The following is a 23061-nucleotide window of genomic DNA, read 5'->3' on the forward strand; positions in this document are numbered from 1 at the left end:
TGCGGTAGTGTTGTCGCCTCACAGTAAGACGCTGTCCGGTTCGATTCTCAGCTAGTCTGTCTTCTGCGTGGAGACATGCGTGAATGGGCATACCTTCGTTGAAGGTTGTGCGGCAGAGCTAGCAACTCAGTACATAAAAATCAACTGCCAGTCATTAGCGGACCGGAGTTCTGCTGTGGCGACCCCTAACCGGGAAAAGCCGAAAGACACAACAACAACTGATTTTGCTGCAGATGGACCACAGGTGTACTTCCTTAATGTATGAGAGACAGACTCAAAGTACACCACAGTTTCCACATTCAGGAATTGTGGAGTTTGCTTTTCAGTTTAATTTATATAGATTCTTCCAGATATGCAATTGTTTGTGTATATCTTTATCAGTTGTGCTTGTCATACATTAATGAATACCCTTTAGCACTGACAAAGATCTGGTTGAATCATCATTTTTGCAGAGATGGTGCTTCGTGACCCATTACTTTTACCAACTCCACAGTCACAGAGCAGTAGGGAAAGGTGAATAAAAACACTACACACACAGAAATCGCACACACTACATGTCTGGGCTCTTTTGACCAACAACAATGAAACAAAAGCCACTCATTGAAATCAAATTCATCTGAGTGTAGAATGGTACAGAAATCCCAGTCAGAGACTCGGACGAAAGTGTTTAATGTGCATTAATAATAAGAGTAGTAATGTGTGCTAATAAATACATAAGTATGAGTGGTAACGTGTCTTAATAATACAAGCGGTAGCATGTGTTAATAAATACGAGTGGTTTTACTGTCCATTTCTGTTTTTTTTTTTTTTTGTGAAATCCCATCCTGTGTATTTATTTTTAACATTTAGAATTTTTCATGCCGAAGAATTAATTTTCGGACAGAATGAGCTTTGTTTTGCATATAGTATGCCTGAAGCCACATTCTGTTAACCGTTTTTGAGCACAATCAAAAGCCAGATTTGCTCTGGTTTGTCCACTTTCAGAACTTTTATATCAACAAATCATGATTTACCAGATCAAATGCTATGGTAAGACTGAAGTATAATGCATCTGCCCCCACACCTTCATTATTACTGCCAGTCACATGATCTGTTAACGTAGGAAGAGTAGGGTCTACGACATGGCCTTTTTTAAACCTATGCTAGGTGTCTGTGAGAAGCCCACATATTTTGGGAACTGAACAGCTCAGTACAAATGAGCTTGCCTAATACCTCCAGTGTCAGGGGAGTAGGAGTACAATAAGGGATACAGAAATAACCATGTTTATACTGGAAGCATCGGGTGTGTATCATAACCCCGAAAAGTCACTTCAGCGAATAGCAATTACATCAAAAATGCTGTTCATCGAATTCGCTCTTCTGGGAGGCTGCACCCCCCCCACACCCCTTGCTAATTATATATACCAACTCCAAGATTGCACTACAGTGAGGAAAGGGCAAATTTTCTGATCTTCACTGTACTGCGATCTAACTAAACAGTTCGCTGAATGGCATTTTCTGTGTAAAATGCTGTTAGTTGAACTGACTCTTCAAACATGTAATATAGACCCAGAAGCATCACCATCTTTGCAGAATGACAGCTTGACATCATTTCTTCACCCTTCGAGTAATTTACCTTCCCTCATGGACCTATTTTCCAGTAGGGTTACAGGGTACACTGGGGCAGTTGCAGTTTGTTTAAGGAACTGGTTCCTAGATTTCAGCCAGTGAACCTCACTCGAACAAAAGAAATCATCGAGCCTCCATTTTATATCAATAAATTGCTTTGGGCAAAGCCGCACAAAAAGCAAACATTTATTCACACAAATGCAGTATGCACTATGCAATCACTTGAAATAACCAAGATATAGTTTAGGACATTCTCTTCTAGTAATTTAAAATTAAATGTACGTATAATATTGTATTTATTTAGCCTAATTCCAAATAAAATAAAAAAACAGCCACTTCCAAGCCAATAACTAGTCCCCGAATAAACATGAAATACCACCTAACCACAGTGAAGTGAAAAGGTAGAAGATGGAATCCACACAAGCCGAAAGATTGCCACACTTTATTGTAAAATCCACACAGATCTTGTTGTAAAATCCACACAGGTCAAGCGCTTTCATCAGAATGACTTCTTCAGAACAATTTCATTCATTCAACAAAGCCATTCTGACGAAAGCGCTTGACCTGTGTGGATTTTACAACAAGATCTGTGTGGATTTTACAATAAAGTGTGGCAATCATTCGGCTTGTGTGGATTCTATCTTCTACCTTTTCACTTCAGTGTGGTTAGGTGGTATTTTGTGTTTATTCGGAGACTAGTTATTGGCTTGGAAGTGGTTGTTTTTTTATTTTGTTGTGGTTGCTGCTTTCCCACCTTCTAATTCCAAATAAAAGTGAAATAAACTTTTCTAGTGGGGGCTGACCTCAGTGCTTAAGAAACATTGGCTGAAGGTATTAGGAACTTCAGACTTCCTACAGCAATCACATAGCACACTTGGTGATGGACTGAATAAGGAGTCGTATGTTTGTAGTATTTGATTGTCCCTCCCCTTTCATAAAGTGGGCATGGGTGGCAAGAACTTTAAAGCATATCTACTTAAGGGTATATATGGCTCAACATCTTATTGTTCCTGTGATTGCTTGCCTGCTATTGCTTCTATATACCTAACAGACAGAAAACCATGCTTCATTTTTGCCTATGAAAGACTAACCTCAAGATTCAATAAAGCCTACACTAGGTGTACACTGTTTTGAGTGAACAGACAACACATAACTCATGCCTTCTTCCTCCTAATTTTAGTTTTCCTATGGTTTTCTTACAGCTTTAAATATTGACAAGGACTCATAAAGGTTACCACAAACTGTAGACTACATGTAGTGTATTCTTTCTGAGTTACTAGAAAGTACAAAAATTGTAGTAGGGCTGTTCTTGAATACATATCGTGTACACTTAGTGTAGGTGTTATTGAATCTGGCCCTAAGTGTTAAAATGAGATGCTGGAAGCCTGTGTATTTATCTACTGAAATAAATAATTACCTTCTGCTCACTTTAATGACTCTAGCAGGAAAAAGTACATTTTCTATAGACATGAGTAAGATTTTTACTGTTCAGCAACAAGTTATGCCCCCATTATTTCCGCTAATTAGCAGTATGTAAAATAAAAGGAATATAGGAATAAACCCACTTGTATCAGATGCTTAAGCTTGAGGAACATTGTAATCTTGAGTATTCTGGACTGATAGTACCTAGGCCTGGAGAAAAGTAATACATGTGCTTTTACTTGATATTGTCCTAAAACTATAGTACCCACTAATGTTCCCATACATAAACAGACCTCTGTAGCATACAGTTAATTTCACTGATTTATGAGCAATGCTGTTTTTTTTTCAAACCTCATCCTGACATCTGAACATTTGTTCACTCCCTCTATCCTTTTCAGGTCTGGTTTTATCTTATTTTCCCAGCTGACCTACATGAGGCCTCCATATCATATTCCATGCACATATGCTTTCTACCATCTGGTGGTTAGCCCGAGAGTTATGGCACAGTTGGTGAATCTAGAGGAGTGCGACTCATTACAGAGACCATTTGGAAGGACAGTAGTATGTCATAGCCATAACAGGTGTGCTACAAAAATAGAACAACAAGGCATGGGTAGGTTTTATGAGATTACTGCAACATGAGATGAATGCCTCACAGATGGTCAGTGTTACACTAATGCAACATAACCATGAATTATGGATGGATAACGTAGAGTTACTACAAATAGGAGAATACCTGATCTGTGATGCATCATAGATGTACACTGAATACTGAAGTCAAGTGCATGACATATGGGTCATGTAACAGAAACGCAAATAATTGGTAAGCTGTATGTGAGGTACGTTTTTTTCCAGTTGGTTGCAACTACATCATCTTTGCTAATGTATTTCTCTAAATAATGATGTGTTTAGCAATCACGCTTCTGCTGTTCACCTAGGAGTATTATAAACCAATGTTTGTTACTGGGATTGTCTAGTGCTGGTATGAGTCTTTATGAAAGGTGATTTTTTTCCACAAAAAAATAGATTTGTCACTTTATTGTTGGTCCGCTTCATTCTTTCTGTGACAGAGGCTTTTTATTCTCTTTAAAATTGCAGCATAATACTTCCTGAGGAATAAAAAGAAGTGTGGAAATACCTGCAAAACCTGCACAAGTACAGCATGATAACAGTAAGTACATGGTTTGGTCGAGTAGCCCTGAGGGTCAGCGTATGAGCCGCTAAAAGGCATCATGCTAAAATCCTGTGTTTGTTTCCATTGGTTTATAATTGCAGGCTATGTGACTGTGAGTGAGACACTTCAATCAAACAGTCTTCTTTTCCTGGGTCATCATCACCAAAAACTTTATCTAGTGGACTTGTTAACAAATTAATAAAATAAAGTAAAGAAGTTTGCCCATTCATAAATAAATACTAAGTGATATGGGACACTGTGGCTTTCCAAGATAATGACAAGTACCTTTACAGCAGGGGTTAGTACACCCATACACTGTAGACCTTAAAGTAAGGCAAGTGCAACACAAAGATGCAAATGTTTCCTTCTGTGAAATGAGTTCTTGTAGTAAAGGAAAAAGCCTTGCAATTACTTTGTTGGCTACATTTGTTGACATGGTAACAGTTCTGTGAGCTGGTCACGTCACATGTTGCCTTCTTTCTAACAAATGGTGTTAAAGATCAGCATTGTGAAACCAGCGGACTTCATCTAGTCCTCACCCACTTAAACCACAGAGGAACTCTCAGGCCTGTTGAGACTGTGACAAACAATGATGTGTTGCAAACATTTTGAAACAAACTGGATTTACTGAAACTTTGAAGAAATGGCGTACTGTAATGCTGACCTTTGATCTCTTTGATGTGGAGTACAGTCAACCAAATGTGAGGCTGTAAAGCAAAGTTGTAGAACAGTAATTGAATGAGTAGTTTCAGGTTCAGAAGGCTGGAGAAAGTTGTGTTGTATGTTTACAAAGTTGCATGCTATTTTTTAGTGCAGAATATTAAGGATGTGGGCTGCTTAGCTGTTTAAAGTAAGTGATGATGTTTGCTTCATCTCAAAGGGATCAACATATTTAGCAATGAATGCCTGGTGTCTCGAGCAGATGGAAAGGATTTGAGAGCTCTTTTTGTACAGGTCTATGAGCTTTGTGTTTCTTTGCTCTCTGCTTCTGACACTCATCTGTCATAATGCGCCTCAGAGATTAGGGGGATGGGATCTGGACATAATCTAACTCCAGCAAGCACACTATGACCTTTTGATCTGTTTTTGTTTACTAAAGGAACTGCTGAATAAAGAGAATGTACCAGCTACAGTAAGAATAGACACATAATAAGGGAGAACCATCTATGACTCAGTTTCCAAATCTTCCAACCACACAGGGGGGCAGCACATGTATAACTGGCCTGAAAGCATAAGAGACAGTATGAACTACCAGATCTCATCTAGCATACATCTAATTTTCTGCAATAAGAGAACTGACACGGAATTAACTTCTCAACTTCCTATGCTGTATGTAAAAATGCAGTTTCCATGGTTCCCTATTAAAAGTTTGGCAACTGAAATGCCAAAAAAAGACTGAAAATCTAGAAGTGTGAATTTTAAACATCACTCTTTTCCTTTCAACTTCTTTTTTTTTTGGCAAATCCCCACAACTCCCAAAATAATATATACCAACTCTCAGATCACCACACATTAGAGAAAAGGGAATATTCTAGGAAATAGCTATCTCAGACATGCTATATGTAAGTCCGCTTTTTGGGGACTTTCTCTAGTGGGTCCTGGCTGGGATTTTGTAAATAATTATATGTCATTTTTGAATATTAACATGATTTATATATAAGTGTAACAAAAGGGAGGTACTGCCAGCACAGCTGTCTGGACTTTTTGTAAATGGTTATGTGCCATTTGTGAATATCATTGTAACTGTTTATATGTATATACTTTAACAGGGAAGACTGAAACACAGGAGATTAACTTGCAAAACTTCAGAAGAATGGTTAAAATTAAATTATTTTATGGTTGGGCCATAAACAAAAGACATGCTATATTTCAGTTTCAGTGTAACAGGGGACATTGTCTAGAACTAGAAGTTTTTTGTATTGTCTTTAAATGTGGAAGAATGTAAATTATTTTGTGACTTCCAAAATCTGCCTTAGATCTAAGAGAAGTCCTTGTTTATGTATTTTCACAGGTAGATGCTAAATGCTAACAGCTGCATTAGTGGGGGTTTTCACCTGGGATAGTCAGATGACAAGAAGTGATGTCATGCTGGAAGCTACTCCAGCAGTAATATTTGAAATATTAATTTAAGAACTCTCTGAGAGAGAGACTGAGCATTTTGTATTTGACCTGACAAGACCTATTCACTACATGCTTGCCTTGCTCTGTAAGTAAGTTAACTAAGGTACAGTAACTTCTCTTAGATGCACTCAGGAATACAGTGAAGTATAGTTTAAATGTTTTCTGTATTTATTTGAGACTGTCCTGCACTTTTGTTTTAAGTATTTCCTGTTATTTTGAACTCTGATGTAACTGTGATTATTTAATGAGTATTTTCATGTTCTTTTATTATTTATTATTAAATATATTTAAACCTATCATTGTGGCTGATATTTGTGAGACATAAAAAGTTATGAGAGTACTCACATACTTATTTGGTGACACTGTGGGCCACTCCTAATAGCCTTGCTGTTGATCAAACTACCATTTGTATTGATAGTAACATTACACAGTAAGATTGGACACCCTTTGTTGAGGGCCTTAAAGTAGCTAATAAGGAGTGGCTGGTGGAAGTCAAAACTACCTTATAGACTGGCCAGAAGGGGGCATAGCTAGTAAACATGTGTCAGCCATTCCTAGGTGTGTGTTTGTGTGTGTGTGTGTGTGTGTGTGTGTGTGTGTGTGTGTGTGTGTGTGTGTGTGTGTGTGTGTGTGTGTGTGTGTGTGTGAGCTACTTGGGCAGGGCCACGAAGCACTGGTTGGACAGAGAGGGTGTTGGAGGCCTTGGCTTGGTTACTCAGCTGAGATCTCAACTCTGTAGCTGTGCCAGTGGGGAATCTTACTGGGGATCTGAAGAAAGAGAGAGAAACCTGCCTCGTGACTGACTGTGGTCTCTCTGTGCTCTTAAGGGAAATTGCACTTGATGCAGAAAGCTGCATCTGGAAATACTGTGTGTGTACCTGCCATCCTCCCAAGTGCATGTCCCCAACTAGCAGTGAGGATTGAGGCTCCTTGATTACTGGACCAGTGCTGGGGCACCACAGGCTGTATTCTGCAAGCAGTTTTTATCAACAGTCTCATACTTGATTGAGCATTGCACATTTCACCTGCTTGTCACACACTGTGTTGTACATTATAATGAAGAAAGGTCAAGAAGTGTGTTCTTTCTCACTGCAGAAAACATGAATGCATATGTGGCCCTTCTCACCTGGTACACAAAGGACAAGAAGTGTGTTCTTTCTCACTGCAGAAAACATGAATGCATATGTGGCCCTTCTCACCTGGTACACTGCTATTTTTGAGGACAGTTGTTTACCAAAGTTACAAACTTAAGAATTTGAGCGTGAATATCACTGTGTGTGATAAGTGTTTTATAGTTGTTATGAGTCTGTATATGATATAAATATGTTTTATCTCAGTGCACCTTTAAGATCAATGTAAAGCATTCTCCATTTCAAGAAGTACTTTATCCCATGATGTATTGAGTCTAGTGCCAATTGCCAGTGTATTTGTGGTAAATGAACTGTTAATATCCTTCTTACCTGAGATGTAGGTAGGGCAGGGCAAAGAAGGTGAAAGATGTCAGGGGCTCATGAATGAATGAATGGTTAACACAGTTCTCAGTGTGTTGATATTTTGCACAGAATAAAAGTTGCATTTGTTATTGTAAATGACTGTAAATCCTATTGTTATTGGCAGCACCATTTGACAGGACAGGGTAACTAAACACATGTAATCATGATAGTAGCACTTTATACACCCTGCTTTACAAACAGTGGCACAGTTAACCTTTGCCCCAGCAGTGTCTTCCACTTTTGTCCATTTTTCTCTTCTTGCCTTGCTGTTTCTACCAGATATTCTTACAGGATGCAGAAAGCTAAAGGATGATTTACTAAATACATTTCCTTCTTCAATTATTCCAAATCTGTAAAAGTGCAAGTAGATGACTCCATAAACTTCCAAAAGATCTCTGGGATTAAATTATTAAACTGAATTCATGTATTTTTCCAATAGCCAGGCACTGACATGCATTGGTTCCATTTCACTACCCATATTTGACCCATCTCCCTGTTTTATCTTCCTTATCTCCCTCAACATCACTTTCTACCACTTCCGCCTGTCAATTACCTAACTCCTCCTCCTTCTGCCTACTGTCTCAGCTCTCCCCTTCCACCTATAGTTTTAAAACTCCCAGACTTGCCACATTAGCAACATATTTATATCCCCATCCACATTAATTTCATTAATCTAATTCAAATAAAATGATTTTCACAACTCCTTAAATTACTTCTCCTCCTCATCCTTACTCTGTTCACCATCTACCACATCACCCACTATTTTCTAGCCTTGCACAATAAATCCACAACTAATGACATCCCCTTTCTCACCCAGTCTTACTCTGACATCTCTCCACAACTTTATCATACCAATTTCCATCCCCTCCTAGCACCTTATCATCTTCTGTCTTATCCCGACATCTTGAGCTACTCCACTGTTATCAAACTACTGTACCACATACATTATACCAAGTCATCTTCCCTCCCACTTTATATTCACTTCTACACAGTTAGGACATCTACCCAAACCCAGGGGCCCCCTCCTCTCTCCAAATACTCAACCAGCATAAATAACCTAGAACTCTTTTATCTGGATTGAATCAAAAACTCCTGATATTCTAGACATAACTGAGACATGGTTAAAAACTCACTATAGCCTCTAAAAAGTGGGCCGCCTGGGTATAGCTTACTATGCCTGTACTGCACAAACAGAGGGTATCATCCCACACTCTACCAAAATAAACTCTGTACCATAAATTACTTCCATTTTTCTCAAAAGGAAAAATCCTGATTTTTCGCCTAAAGGTTAGCAATGTCATTGTTACTTGCATTACAGCTTTCTGTATCCCACCCTGTAGTGGCTTCAGCATATTAGAAAAAATTCCCACCTGGTTATTCTCCAGTATGCTACTTTAAACTATCATCCTAAGTGATGTAAACATCAATTGGTCTTCCACAACAGTCCCAAATCAACCTCCCTGTTGAAACGTTTTCAACTTCAGTTAATTAAGTCTACTACTAGATGCATTAAATCCACAGACTTATCATTCATACTAGACTAGACTCTAGCTAATAACCTAAATAGTATTAGTCATGTAGGTGTTCAACCAGATACCCTGCATGACCATCATCCACATGCCTCTCAAGTGTACCTCATTACGAGGAACGTACCTCATTTGGGGTCTTAAAAAGTTCATGTTCCTCCAAGTTCCACATTGATAGAGTTTGTCACACATTCAGTGTAAGGAATTATTTTAAGTGAAATCCATGGTAAATAGAAATGAATCATATTAATTCATTAAAAGATCTTTTTTATAAGTAAAACTAGCATATTTTAACCATCCTATGGCCTTCCTAGTTGAAGTTGTTAGTAAGCCATTAGTATGTGTTCCACATTTTGTCCATTTGTTCCACATTATGAGGGCTAGTGTTCCTCATTTTGGGGATGGAATTTTGAGAGCTATGATCATCCAATATATATTCTCCACTCTCTACACAGAAAAGCCAGTCAGCAGAATACAAGCCTGTCAGGAATCTTTCTAACCTCAGCAGTTCAGTCTTTGCATCCCTCCTGACATGCAACTGGAGCGCACATTTTTCTCACACATAAGTCAGTTTTTTTATTTCTTTCTGCAATTCTCTACAACAAAAACATATAGTTTCCCTGTTGCATGTTATATATACTAGTTTTGTAATCAACTTTGCAAAGTTAATAGATATTTACTTGTGTTTTTTGTTTCTTGGAATATGCTGCCCTTGTATTTACTGTCTATGTAGGATGTATTTGCGAAATCCTGTACTTCAGTCATACTTGCATTAAAATATTGGATTGAGTGTTAATAAATGTCATATGTGGAGCTTTTATCCCTGTCCCTTTGCTGAAAGTCAGTCTGACTTTCCTGGTAAACAAAGGCAAAATAAATACAATTAAAAATAAAGTATATATGTATATGTATGTATATATAATATACAGTATAGTGCAACCTCCAAAACATTCTTTTTATAATATTTATAAAAGATTCTCTTTAATGTATGTGTATTGTACAGCGCAATTAATTCATTGTTTAACTGTCCATATGTCTAGATTATAACCTTATAAATGCTTTTGTTGTAATTGATGTTTTGAACATTTCTGTATGTAACCATGGACCTTTTCTGTCTAGCCTTCCACTGTAAAGGGGTTTTAATTTCCAGTCAGATTTTTTCAGTAAACAAATGTAAATAAATAAACTAGTAAACAAATGATGGCACTGATAGATGTAAACCCCAGAGTTTGCAGACTGGGACAGGAATTTATAAACTCCTGATCTAGAATGCATTACATAAGTAAGGCAAAAAAGTCATCACCAGTTCAAAATGTCAGAAAGCAAAATGATATGCCTTTTATACAGTAAAATCCCATAGAAATCTTTGAAATTATGTGTTTGTTTCTTGCCATTAATACACAAGGAAAATTATTTCTTGCCTATTTTGAAAACATAATCGTCATCAGCAGCATACGCATACTTTTTTTCTCAGATTTTTGCATATTATCATATAGGGCCAGATTCATAAAATTCCCATGGTGTGTACATAGTTGTGTGCATGTTACAGTCCCTTTTTTGAATTCAGCAAGCACCTTCACATGGTGCTACATAATCTTCCAACACAAAGTCTTACAACATTGCGAAAGGCTAGCCCCATGGCTGTGCTGAATGCTAAAGAGGCATTCTGGGGGAGAGGCATATGATAATTAGCCATGTTTCTCTCCCAGGCACCACCTCCAGGAAGGTTTCTACATGGCTGAATGACACAAGAAAGTTCTTGTTTATTTAGAATAGATAAGTACATCCATCCTCACCAAATTGCAGTACAAACGTGAGGCAGGACATCCTAGACTCCAGGCCTTAATTTTAAAATTGCAATAATGAGACCGACATTGAAATGAGGCATGGGGATCCACTAAACACCAATAAATTACATCTAAATTTCTGAACTGGTACCAGTGTTACTACAATAACTGTGGAGGGGGAACCATTAGGTCAACAGAGATGCAGTGAAGTGCTATAATGGCATATAAATCGTAAGGGTGATTGGGGGTGGGGTGTGGGGAATGATCAGACGCTAGGGAATATAGTACTGGCACCAATGTTACTATGGGAAATGTGGTGGGGTGGGGGAATTATCAAATGTTAAAGATTATAGTACTCGCACCAATGTTACTACTGGGACTGGGGTAGGATGGTGGGATATAGGATTTCTTTAAAAGTGCCATAATGGCACAAATATCAAAATAGAGATCAGGGATGGGGAACCACCAGACACCAGGAAGAAACATCCAAATTGCCATACCAATGTAACTATGGGGACTGAGGGTAGGAGAATGCTTTAAGTGTCAAGATGGCAACAACAATATAACTGGGATTGGGGGATGGGGTAATTGCTCCATAAAATACCCTAAGGCACAGACCGGTATAATGGAAATGGGGAGAACTACTGGACATGCTCTAAAGTGTTGTAATGGTACCAGTGGTAGCATGGGGATTAGTGTAGGGGGGGACCACTGGAAAACAGAGATAAGTGTTGTCATGGCACATACATCGTAAGGGTGATGGGGTGGAAGAGAACACACCACAACCTGGGATGACTCTTTTAAAGTGCCATAATGATAGTGACTGTGTAACATGGGTTGGGATGTGGGGAGCAGGATACACTAGACACCAGAGCCTAAGGCATACATGCTATAATGGCACCAAAGTATTATGGAGGTGGGGGAGACATGGAAGGGTAGGTGCAGGTATACAGGAACTGTCGTATGTGTGTGTCTGTTTGTGTGTTCGTGTTTGTGTGTGTATGTGGGGGGGTAGTGTGACTGGAGGTGGGATTTCACTGCCTACATGAGCAGCAGGTTACTTCTGTTATATGCAGATCAGGCATGATCTGCACATCTTGATACAAACAGCAATTCAGGAAACATGCACAAGTTAGCCAATAATAACATTTTACCTCATTGTAGCTTGCATGTTCCTCAATTGCAAATGGATGCATTGTACAGGAATGGTCTTTTTAGTCTTAGTAGGGCCTTTAATGAATTCCTGGGATACTCTTTTCCGGTATTTTTATTACTTTGCTTCCAGTCTACTTTCCCTTCATGGTAATGGGTACATTTTATGATGGAGAACAGTCTGCTAGGGTTCCAAGTTCTCTGTTATTTTTCTTATCTCCAGTAACCACTTTTGATCAATTGTTTCACCTCCAATTTAGTTGTTATTTAGTCCCTATCTTCAGGAAGTGAGACATTTGGTGTGTTTTGCTATTTGACAAGTTTTTACTGTTTTATGAATGCGCGTAGCTGTTCACTAATAATTATCACAACTAATATTTTCTTGAAGTATATGAAATCTGCACACTCTGCATGTTGGATGTTTGCCCAGCATGCAATGATTTTAGTTACTTAGACTGAGTGTGGGGGTAGGAGAGGGAGCAAGGGGCATTTGCTCAGCAAGGAAAAAACACTTTTCTGATGAATTTTATTTATCCATAAAAATTACATTTCCCTTTACACTGTTTCCTGTGAATCACATTTATAGATGTGCTGTACAGTACAGCATATTTTCAGTTCACCCCACTTTACACACACGAGCTACATTCCATTTAAATTCTGCTCTAAAAATCTATTCCTTCTGAGGATAAATGTATGCATTCTTGCAGGTTCTATGACTCAGATGGCTAAGACCCAGAATGAAACTCACCAAATTTCAGTAGGTCACTTAGTCACCAGTCACTGCTGGAGTCAGTAGTGGAAGTTGAAGCAAACAGCCAGTGACCAGCTCGTCTCTCCAAAAGGTAGGGTGAGGAAAAGTCTACTGCTGGGCAACTTCTCGCAGTAACCGATGTTTGGGCCATGTCCTGAGTATAATGCATCTCATGTGAGCATGATGGTACATGGATGCACATTCCACATCAAGACATTTTGCTCACTGCACAGAAGCAGGAATATAAGAACAAGGGAAGTCAGAACTTAAAGAAGCAAATTATTTACCAGCTGGGCAGGACATCTATTTAATGTTTGGTTTTGTAACTCCAAGATAAGTTAGTGATCAGGCTGATCTTAAAATGAATGGGTTAGTGGGCAGTAGGGGTCTGATGACCAAACTGTTGGTAGAAGGAACATATACCTTAAATATGTACATATTCTTGAAACAACAGACTTAGCATATTTTCTGTCTTTCTTTGGTGCTCAAATAGTTTGGAAAAATTATATAAAATATCTGCATGCCTAGATTGTGTTGTTTCTCATGCTGTCTAAAATTATATAGCCTTTCATCAATTTATTTGAAATGGACTTTTGTGATTTCTTTTACAAGCAAGATTTTTGATTTTCCTTTTTGTATTATCGATCTTGGGATCACACCATTTCTTTTTTTGATGACTCACTTGCCAGTTCTGATCAAGGAGGAAATTCCACAGTGTTTGCAGTTTCCTAAAGTATAGTTTTTCAGGTCCCATGAGCACAGGAGTGTAGCAAAGACTTTTAGACTCATGTTTCAACTTCTAGAATGTAGACCCATCCCATTAAAATGTAGCCACCATTCCACATAGTGCATTTTTCTGGATAGGGTACATTTTTAATACTAGAAAAAAAACTTGAAATAGCAGGCTTAATAAAAAAATGGCGGCCTAGCATTTAAAAAAAAAATGCTGTTTAACGAAATCTATTATTTAAGAAAAACAAAAGCATGGTAAGTATGCTAGAGATTTTTAATTTTAATTCTAGCACACACAATTAGACAGAATAAATTATTACAGAAAGTACACCTTTAGATACACGGCATAACTCTGTAACCATATCCTTGCCAATTTGACTTTGAGATTACCTCAAGGGAAATTGTTCATGTTCTCTGATATATGACAGGGGGTATAATTTTTGGTTTGTGTAAAATATCCTTAATTCCAGAACTGCAATATACTTTATAGTTCTGCTCTTTACCTAGTAAAGATCTTTCAGCGTCGAGGCCTTTCAACATATATACCTTATTTTCCCGTCTTATATATCAGAACAGGACAACACTTAAAGATGTTTCGTTACAATTTTCCTTTCAATTTTCCTTCCTTCACAGGTCCATCTTTGACAAACCAGATATACGGTCTACCTGCCATTTGTAATTGATATGTAATAAATGGCAGGCAGATAAAAATGTAAGTAGTATTTAAAAAATTCTAAAATATAGGAAGCAGTGTACACAGGATTATTTTGTTCATTTCAGAAAATATTATTGTTTTTTCTTAACTAGATTAATACCCTAAAAAAGTACCTTTTGTTAAGCAAATTGCAGGAGACCACAATATCAAGGCTTGGTAGCAAACTTCAAATGTGGCATCAATGATTTAAGAAGAAAACAGCAAACCAACCATAGCTCTCAACTTCCTTGGTCAGGAATGCAGGACAAAGTGAAAATAATGGATTGGGGGGGTGGCAAAGGGGCAACATCATGGACAGATTTTAAATATTGTTTTTAGAAAGTTGTTAGAAAAATAGAGTTTGCATTAATGTGTGGAACTCAAATTTCTGTCATTATTAAGTGACTTCAATTCTAAATGATTTGCCAGAAAACCACAAATTTTTAAGGAACAAAACAAAAATCTTAGCAAAGATTTTGGCTTTGTGCAAAATTCCAGACAGTTGTGAAATATGCATATAACTAAAGCGTAACCAGATAAATTGTTTAACACTCTAGTGATGATTTAAGTAAACAAGCACGCTATAGCAGAACTTTATTTTATAGAAATACAATAATTCACACAGAATAACTAGATTAAGCAGTTCAGGAAAATTAACACAGTTTATTGGTACTGCATTCTCAATCCCAACTTATGCCAAGCTAATAGTGCCTACCTCTGCAAGTGAAGGGCATTTTCACTGGTAATAAAGCCCCAATAAAACCTCAAAAAATCCAAATCCACTAGAGCCACGAGAGCAAGAGACTTAAACCTCAACACAGATATAAATAGGACGTGCTGGAGGGACAGATTCATCACCCAGAGACTCCCTACACTATGGAACAGAATCCCAGTCCATGTGAGGCAGAGCCCCTCACTGACTCTATTCAAGAGAAATCTTGACGAGTGGATGGGAGATCGTAGGTTTACCCCGGGAATCATCTCTGTGTCACTGCTGGACAGAGGCACAGCAAACTAATGGGTATAGTATTCTCATCCTAAGGGGTGGTGAAAGCCACACACACTCTGGCTAGGCTTATAAATGCCCTGGGGCAGATAGCCTAGTATGAACCTATGAACCTATGAACACATTGGAGGTTGGCAAAATGGTTAAGGTATTTACCTTATACATACAAGGAGCAGGGTTTGATTCTCACATGGTGTAATTTGCTAGGTTTAAAATGGCTCACAAGGGCAGTTAGCCTAGTACTAATCTTTGAACTTATCTATGAACCTGTGAACATGCTAGCATACCCTTAAAGCAAGTTTGTATGAGTCACTACATGTCAGAAGTGTTAGGCTTCTCGCCCTATCCATACACTTAGTGTAGATTAGTCCATTGTCCATGTGCACATTTGCATATTTGACAAATAATTGAAACAAAACACAGGAATAGTTTAAGTATTTGTAATAGGCAAGGAGCATGGAAGCACAGAAAAAAAGTATACAGGAGATAGTAAAGCAATGCATGGAAAAATGGAAAACCTAAGAAGCAGGAACATTACAGACAGAGATCTAGAAGATAAACAAAGTTCAAGAAGTAAGGAAAAAGCTTTAAAGGAATCCAATACCATGTTATATAGGAAGGGAAAGTCAAAGAAGAGATGTTGGTGTTGTGTGCAAATTGTATACAGATGATTTAAAAAGGAAAACAAGATATTTCAAGTAACAAGAGGGAAAAAATTAAAAATTAAACTGCAAGTGAGCAAGCAAGTGGAAAGGAGTATAGGCAGGCCAGAGTATGCTGTTGATATTGAGTGCAGTGAACTTCAGTTCTTTGAAGACCTTCATAGTTACACTTAGAATTCTGTCTTGACAGAACCATATTAACAGTAAAGCACAGCAAGCCTGGGATCAATCATGGTTAATCATGTGATCTCAGATGAGACAAGGCAAGCCAGATTTGTAGGAATGTAATCTTAGGGGAAATGAAGAGATGCAAATCTATTAGGAAATAAATGGACAGAATGCCTTAGTTAGAGTTGGAAGTATTATTTCCAATGAGCCAGCCAGGTAAATAATAACAAAAAAGACTGCCTTAGCTACTAATGCAGGAAATGGTTGTTATTCTTTACAATATATCTTTGTAAATTTCAGGACAGTGTACAAAGAGGATGAGTGCAGGTACTTTTTCTCAGTTTCCTATCAAGTTGTTGATCTGCAACTCTTTCTCACTTTAAGTCCGCTGCAGAAAGTGTGAAATTATAACTGTAAAATTCTGCCAAGGTTGTAGTGGCTGGCTGTGCTCGATATCCTCTAACAGATACAAATACACAACCTAGAGAAAAAGGGGAAAAAATTAAAGTTGTATTTATTTATTTATTTGTTCATTCATTCACATTTGATTAACAGGAAATTCTGACTTGGTAGGTGCCTTTTTTCCATGGGTGCCCTTGGGAAAGCTCCAAAGTATTGCAAAAACATTTTAAGAATGATAATTTTACAGTCATCAAAAAAAAAAAAAAAAATACAAAAACATCGGCTAGCCAGTTGGTGATATGAATCTTGGCTGCAAATGATTGTCACTATTGAAGCAACACCCCAACCCCCATGTCGAAAAATGGGAAAAGGGATTGCAGATGGATGGATGAATCTAAAGTTTATAGGATTATAGCAAATTAGACGTAATGTGAAAACATTGGTTAGGAATAGATACACCTTACATGACAATGATTTAATATTTAATAGAAACTTTACACTCATCGCTTTGATGATATAAAGCAGTGATGAGTTGCACCTTTACAAATCATTCTATTTTTTTTCATCATTACTACGGCTAGTGATCAAACAATGAATATCTGAATGAATGATGATTTAGAGATGATCTTTGCATGAAAGATGGGATTTTTGAAAAATTCTACAACAACATGGTAAACTTGGATTGGTACTTTTCTGTTAAATCCCTACCATGCAGTTTAGGAGCTGTATTGGTGGCTTTAAGTCCATAATAACAACGTCCAATGTCACGCCTCTGTTCCTTAAACAAAGTAATGGCTGAAGCGAAGGATGGAAACTTACTGTAACAGGAGATGCTGGGTGATTACTCCTCTGTTGTCCAACTTGTCATCCTTATTTGGCTGGGAGAAATGCTGTATTTCAGTTCAGAACTGTATCATTTTAATCACCTGCGTGTGTATCTGTTGTAGTAAGCACGACATTAACACGCCGTCCTTCTCCTCAGTAGAGGAAGGTAAATGAGGTTGTTCAAACTGGGAACAGATGTGCAGTAAACAAGTAATGGAAAAATGCATTGTAAATGGTGGTAACTTATTAAACAATAGTAATAAGCGTAAGTGGAGTAATCCAGCACTGACATTTTTTAACCAAAAAGTAGTCACAAGGCAAACATCAGCCATTACACACTTAACAAGCGGGGGGGGGGGGGGTTCGCAAGATAGTACAGTAGCACTGTGTTTTGCAAGGCGAACTGCAACGGATTACAACACAAGTAATAATACTTTAACTACATATTGTACAGTAAACTGTTTAGGATTGCATATTATGTTTAGTGATTTATGTGTTTGTCACCATTGAAATGGGACTTTGACTTAGCAAGTCTTTTCTGTTTAAGTAAAGTGCTGTGACTTAAAAGTTGTCACTGATTACTGCATTCTTGCTGCATTTTTTTCACATTTCTTTGCACTTGTGAATATTGCCATTGTTACTTCACTACCTCTCAGCTGTTCCAATTTTTGTAGCATATCCACATCTTTGCCTGAAAAATTGGATGTATTCCTCATAAAATGTGTGGCTTTTCTGCCACATTATCAACAACTGGTCAGTAAAAAATGATACATTTTGTGTTTTAAGTTACATATTCTTCAGAAAGTGCATGCTAATACAAAAGCAATTATCCTTTAAAAAAGGGCCTTATAACAGCAATAATTATAATCTGTCCATATTTCTGGCCTGTTGTCGCCCTCATTATTTCGGTCTTTGAAGTCGATAAACAAATAAGCCGGAATCAGACGATACAGCTCCTAAAATGCATGGTAGGGGTTTAACAGAAATGTACCCTGGGATTTAACATAGTTGATAAGAAAAAGCTACAGCCTCACATTGAATGTTTCTCTCTATCTGATGTTGATTGCTCTCTTCTGTTTTATTATCTGGTGATGATTCTCTGGTCTGCCTTTATGTGCTACTACTTTTTTATCTGGTAAGAATTGTAACTCCTACTGGGGGACCATCTTATAAAGATCCTGGTATGTGAGTGATGTAAATACACAACTTCCTTGAAGGGAAAAACCTCTCACCCCCCCAGAGGGAAAGAAAAATGAAAAATGGAGAACAGGAAATTCATCCCTGGTTTGGCACCTATGACTCTAATGGACACAGGCAATCTGTTAATGGTTCCTCTCCCAGGCCCCTGCTTGTAAATGTTTCATCTCCCAAGCCCTTGCTTACACTTGTCAAGGGTACCACAAATTATCAGAAATTTGGGATGCATAGCTAAGCTTAAAAAGTCCCTTGTGGTCATTAGCCTTGTAAACACCTATGCACCTATGAACAAAAGAGTTTGTCGGGGAATACCCACAGTACATCCCGCACACACACCGCTCACCAGCTAGACAGACTGCCTTGTGCTGAGGCACTTAAAAGAGACTATCCCAAATCTCAAACCTAACAACAGTACTGCCCCTCAGCAATCACTAAAACACACACCAAAAGTATCACTAACATCTTAGATACGCCTACACCCAATGATCCCCAAGAGTAAAGCCCACAAGGCAAGCCTATACTTTATCTAGTACTCTTGTTATTGGGGACTCCATTTTATGACACACAGAAGCCACACTTACCAGATCAGACAAGAAGAAGATAACAGTTAGTTGTTTATTTGTAGCCAGGATCTCCAATATCACTCATGCTCACAAGTCACTGCACCCTAGGTACAAATATGATTCTATCATAGTCCATGTGGGTTTAAATGCTCTGAGATGTACCTCACTGGACTAAATGAAGGGAGACATAATGGATCTCTCAGAATATGTGTCACAGATAGGTACAAGCCTTGCATTGAGTATCATTCAGTCTTCATCAAGGATGATGCCACAATATGAACCTAATTGATTTTAATAATTGGCTTAGTTTCTGGTGTCACTCCAGGGGGATTCAATATCTGTCAGCATGGGAGGATGTAGTCAACAGATCACACTGCTTTGCAAAGGATGGGCTACACCTCCCCCCCCTAGGCTTTCTGATGTTGGTTAAAGCTTTATCCAATCTCTTAGACCCTTAGGCAATGCCAAAAAAACAAACAAAACTGTCAACATAGTAAAAAAATCTCCAAGCAACTTTAAGGTGTTACTGCTCAATGCTAGGAGTCTAAACAAAAAAACTCCACACCCTTCAATCTCTCCTCACTCAGGAGAATGTAGACATCTGTGCCATGACCAAGACTTAGTCTGTGTTGCTATTGGTCTAAAGGTGTAGAAGGATATGTAGCCTTCCACTGCTGCAGTACTTTCTGTGGCTTTAAACCGAGACCAAAGGTGGAGGTGTCTTGATCTATGTTCAGACCTCTAGGTTGGTTAAACAAAATGACACCATGGACCTTATCCACATGCAAGTCACCATAGATAAGATCCCTCATCATATCAGGTCTAATTACAGGTCACCATCTATGCTCCTAGTGTCTCATGACTCTTACTTAACCCTACTGGAGGCACTTATCACCCAAACACCCTATTCATGGGTGACTTTAACTACCCCTCTATAGACTGGGAATCCTACATTGCCTCAAACTCACAGGCACAATGCTTCCTGGACTTTATTAACACAAACACCCTGAAACAGATAGTGCTTGCTCCAACCAGAGGAACAGACATACTAGATCTAGTACTCATCAACATGGGAGAGTGTTGCACCCCCCACATGTCAAATCGTCACCAGTGAGTTAGGATTACAAACGTGTCTCTTTTGATGTAAAACTCAACCTGGAAACTCCAGCTAATCTGTAATAGCTAGGAAATATTCTAAGCAAACTACATCCTATTAAGTTATGGTTGGTCAAAATTCAAGGCACCCCCTCAACCTTGAGTTTATAGCTACCCATGCAGAATTATTCATAGAGTTCCTATACTAACTTGTGAATGGCTGCAGAGAGGCTGCCATACCTTCCAGCAGTAAACCCAAAACAAACACTAAGAACAAACCCTACTGGAGGAATCCTCACCTAAACAGGTGTGCAATGTCTATGTAGGGGAATGTGTTACAGTGTCTGTAACATACCCCTGTGCTGTCAGAGTGCTGTATGGCAGTGAAATTAAATGTGAAAATGTAATTTGTCCCTTTTTGTGTGTGTGTGTGTGTGTGTATTTGGGTGATGTGGAGCAGTGCTATGAATAAGTATGTGTCAGACATCTAAAAATAAAAACTGGATGCTTTTAATTTTAATAGAAAATGTCAACTTTATGCATAGCTGAGTGGGTTTGTGCATCACTCAGCAGTGCTTAAACGTAACTGAGAGCTATATAGAACAGTATAGCTCTGAACACTATATCCTTGGTAGCTGAATGGTTAGAGTGATGGCCTTGTGTGCAGTAGGTGGACAGTTCAAATACAGCCCATTCAGCTTTTTACATGTGATAGGGAAATATTGTAAAAAAAATTTTTTTTATGTATGCATTGAAATTTGTTAACCGGGTTAGTCCAGCTTGACCAGAAGCCCATTTGCAGTGGAAACCCAAGGATAATAGCCCCAGTTACACATAAATGTCCAATACAGTAAAGTTACACTTCCAGACAATGTAGTGAAATGTATTTGTTAAGGGATATAAAGTAAAATAGATACACATAATAATAAATTAACATTAATGAACAGATACTTTCAATAATTATTTTTTTTATTTTTTTAAAAGTCTGGTTTGCTCATAGCTAAGCTCTGCTAAGCCAAGCCAGGCAATGCTCAAACAGGACCTATTTTAGTAGTACTTAGCAACGTGCAGCTCTGCTTAGCTGGTTTGGGCTCTGCTAAGTAATCCCAGCTTAAACAGTCCTCCACTCAGCTAAGTAGGTTTGCGCACCGCTAAGCATTGCCAGTTTAAGCAATGCTCAACTAAGCTTAGTGGGTTTGCGTGGTGCTAAGCTTTGTTTAGCATTTTTAAAATGCTCCAATGGTGGCAAAGGGTGGGAAAACAGCCTTATTAAAGCTGACCAGGCAGGAATACAGCCAGAACCTGTTGGAGTTTAATCACTGCAGGAGCTATAGCTGGAGTCAGAGAAGGAACACACTTCTGGGCACAGCTCAGGGGCATGTTGGAGTCTAGGGTCATGGTTGGGCTCCTCATCAAAGATCATGGTGACAGACTGCTGCAGGGCCAGTATCAGGGCTCTGAATACAAGTCCAAGGCCTGGGACCTGACTGGCATGTGACCTCACCAATGCAACTTGAATCCCCCCCACTAGTGAGCAGGTGCATCATCATTATGACGACCTGAAGTGAAGGAAGGGGGAGGCTCTTGGCCCAATGGATCCAAGATGCTCGGGACTGGAATGCCCCAGATGTTTGTAAGTATAGGAACTAGTGATTTATCAAATTGTAGTATGAATATCTAATAGACCGGTATGCATAATGGTGTGTTTTCCCCCCACAGCTACAGAGGAGAGGGCTCACAACCTGGAGGCCCATGCAGGGCGCCAGGCCAGGATACACTGAGAGTGTGGTGAGTACAGATATATCTTGCAATATATAGTAATCTAATTAAGAAAAAGTACAGTAGTAACTGCCAGTAGGTATAGTCTGTGTGTGTACTGCAATGAATGTGTACATAGACCTAGTGAAGTGAGTAGTGCCAGGTACAGTTCAGTATAGATGAAAGCATGAAATATTCTACTGTTACATAAAGAAAGTTAATACTGCATTAATGTTTGGGAATAACATGTGTATACCATATTAATAACGCAAGTTCAGGTAATAAAGTACACTGTCATTGAAAATATGAAGAGAATAAATTAACTGCATTTCTAATCTACAGCAAATACAGTCCAACTGCAGTCAGAATTGTGAAGAAATAAAGGTAGTACTGCTTAGATTGTGTGATAACAGATGCGTTCCAACTCCTGCATTATTTAAACTGTAGAACAATAAAGATTGTCAGCTGTATACCAATCACTGTGTCATGTCACCCTCAATAAATCTGTGTTCTGACAATTGTGTTTTCTGGGGGGATGTTCAAAAAATCAAATATTACAGGTTCCGTGAAGTAAACATGGGTATAATACCATGAAGTGAATGAAGGCTGACCAATAAATAACTGTCACGCTGAAGTGTAGATGTGGAGCTGTACTACAAGCTATAATGCAATATGATATTTGTTCTGTGCTAAGATCTGAACTTAGAGTAGTACTGTCTAAGGTATTATAGCATGTTTCTCCCAGGGTTGTCTTGTGTTAACCTTTGCATTTTAGGTATATGCATCCCTGAATGTAGGTACTCTGATGCAGGCAAGTATGAAAGTGTAATAGCTGTTTATTTGTGTATTTCGGCTTTTCCCGGTTAGGGGTCACCACAGCGGAACTCTGGTCCGCTAATGATTGGTAGTTGATTTTTACGTGCCG

The 23061-nt window shown here is 38.4% G+C and overlaps 1 long non-coding RNA gene across 4 annotated transcripts in view; it reads left to right on the top strand.

Moving 5' to 3' along the window:
* Window positions 1–23061, top strand: part of LOC122787210 — an 832143-nt gene that overhangs the window by 403465 nt on the left and 405617 nt on the right. For all 4 annotated transcript variants that reach the window (XR_006362550.1, XR_006362551.1, XR_006362553.1 and 1 more), the window contains one exon: window positions 4129–4201. This is a non-coding gene — a long non-coding RNA (uncharacterized LOC122787210). The remainder of the gene's footprint in view (window positions 1–4128; window positions 4202–23061) is intronic.

The sequence above is a fragment of the Protopterus annectens genome, chromosome 13.part0, assembly GCF_019279795.1.
Source record: "Protopterus annectens isolate FY-2018-M chromosome 13.part0, PAN1.0, whole genome shotgun sequence".
Classification (NCBI taxonomy): Eukaryota; Metazoa; Chordata; order Ceratodontiformes; family Protopteridae; genus Protopterus; species Protopterus annectens.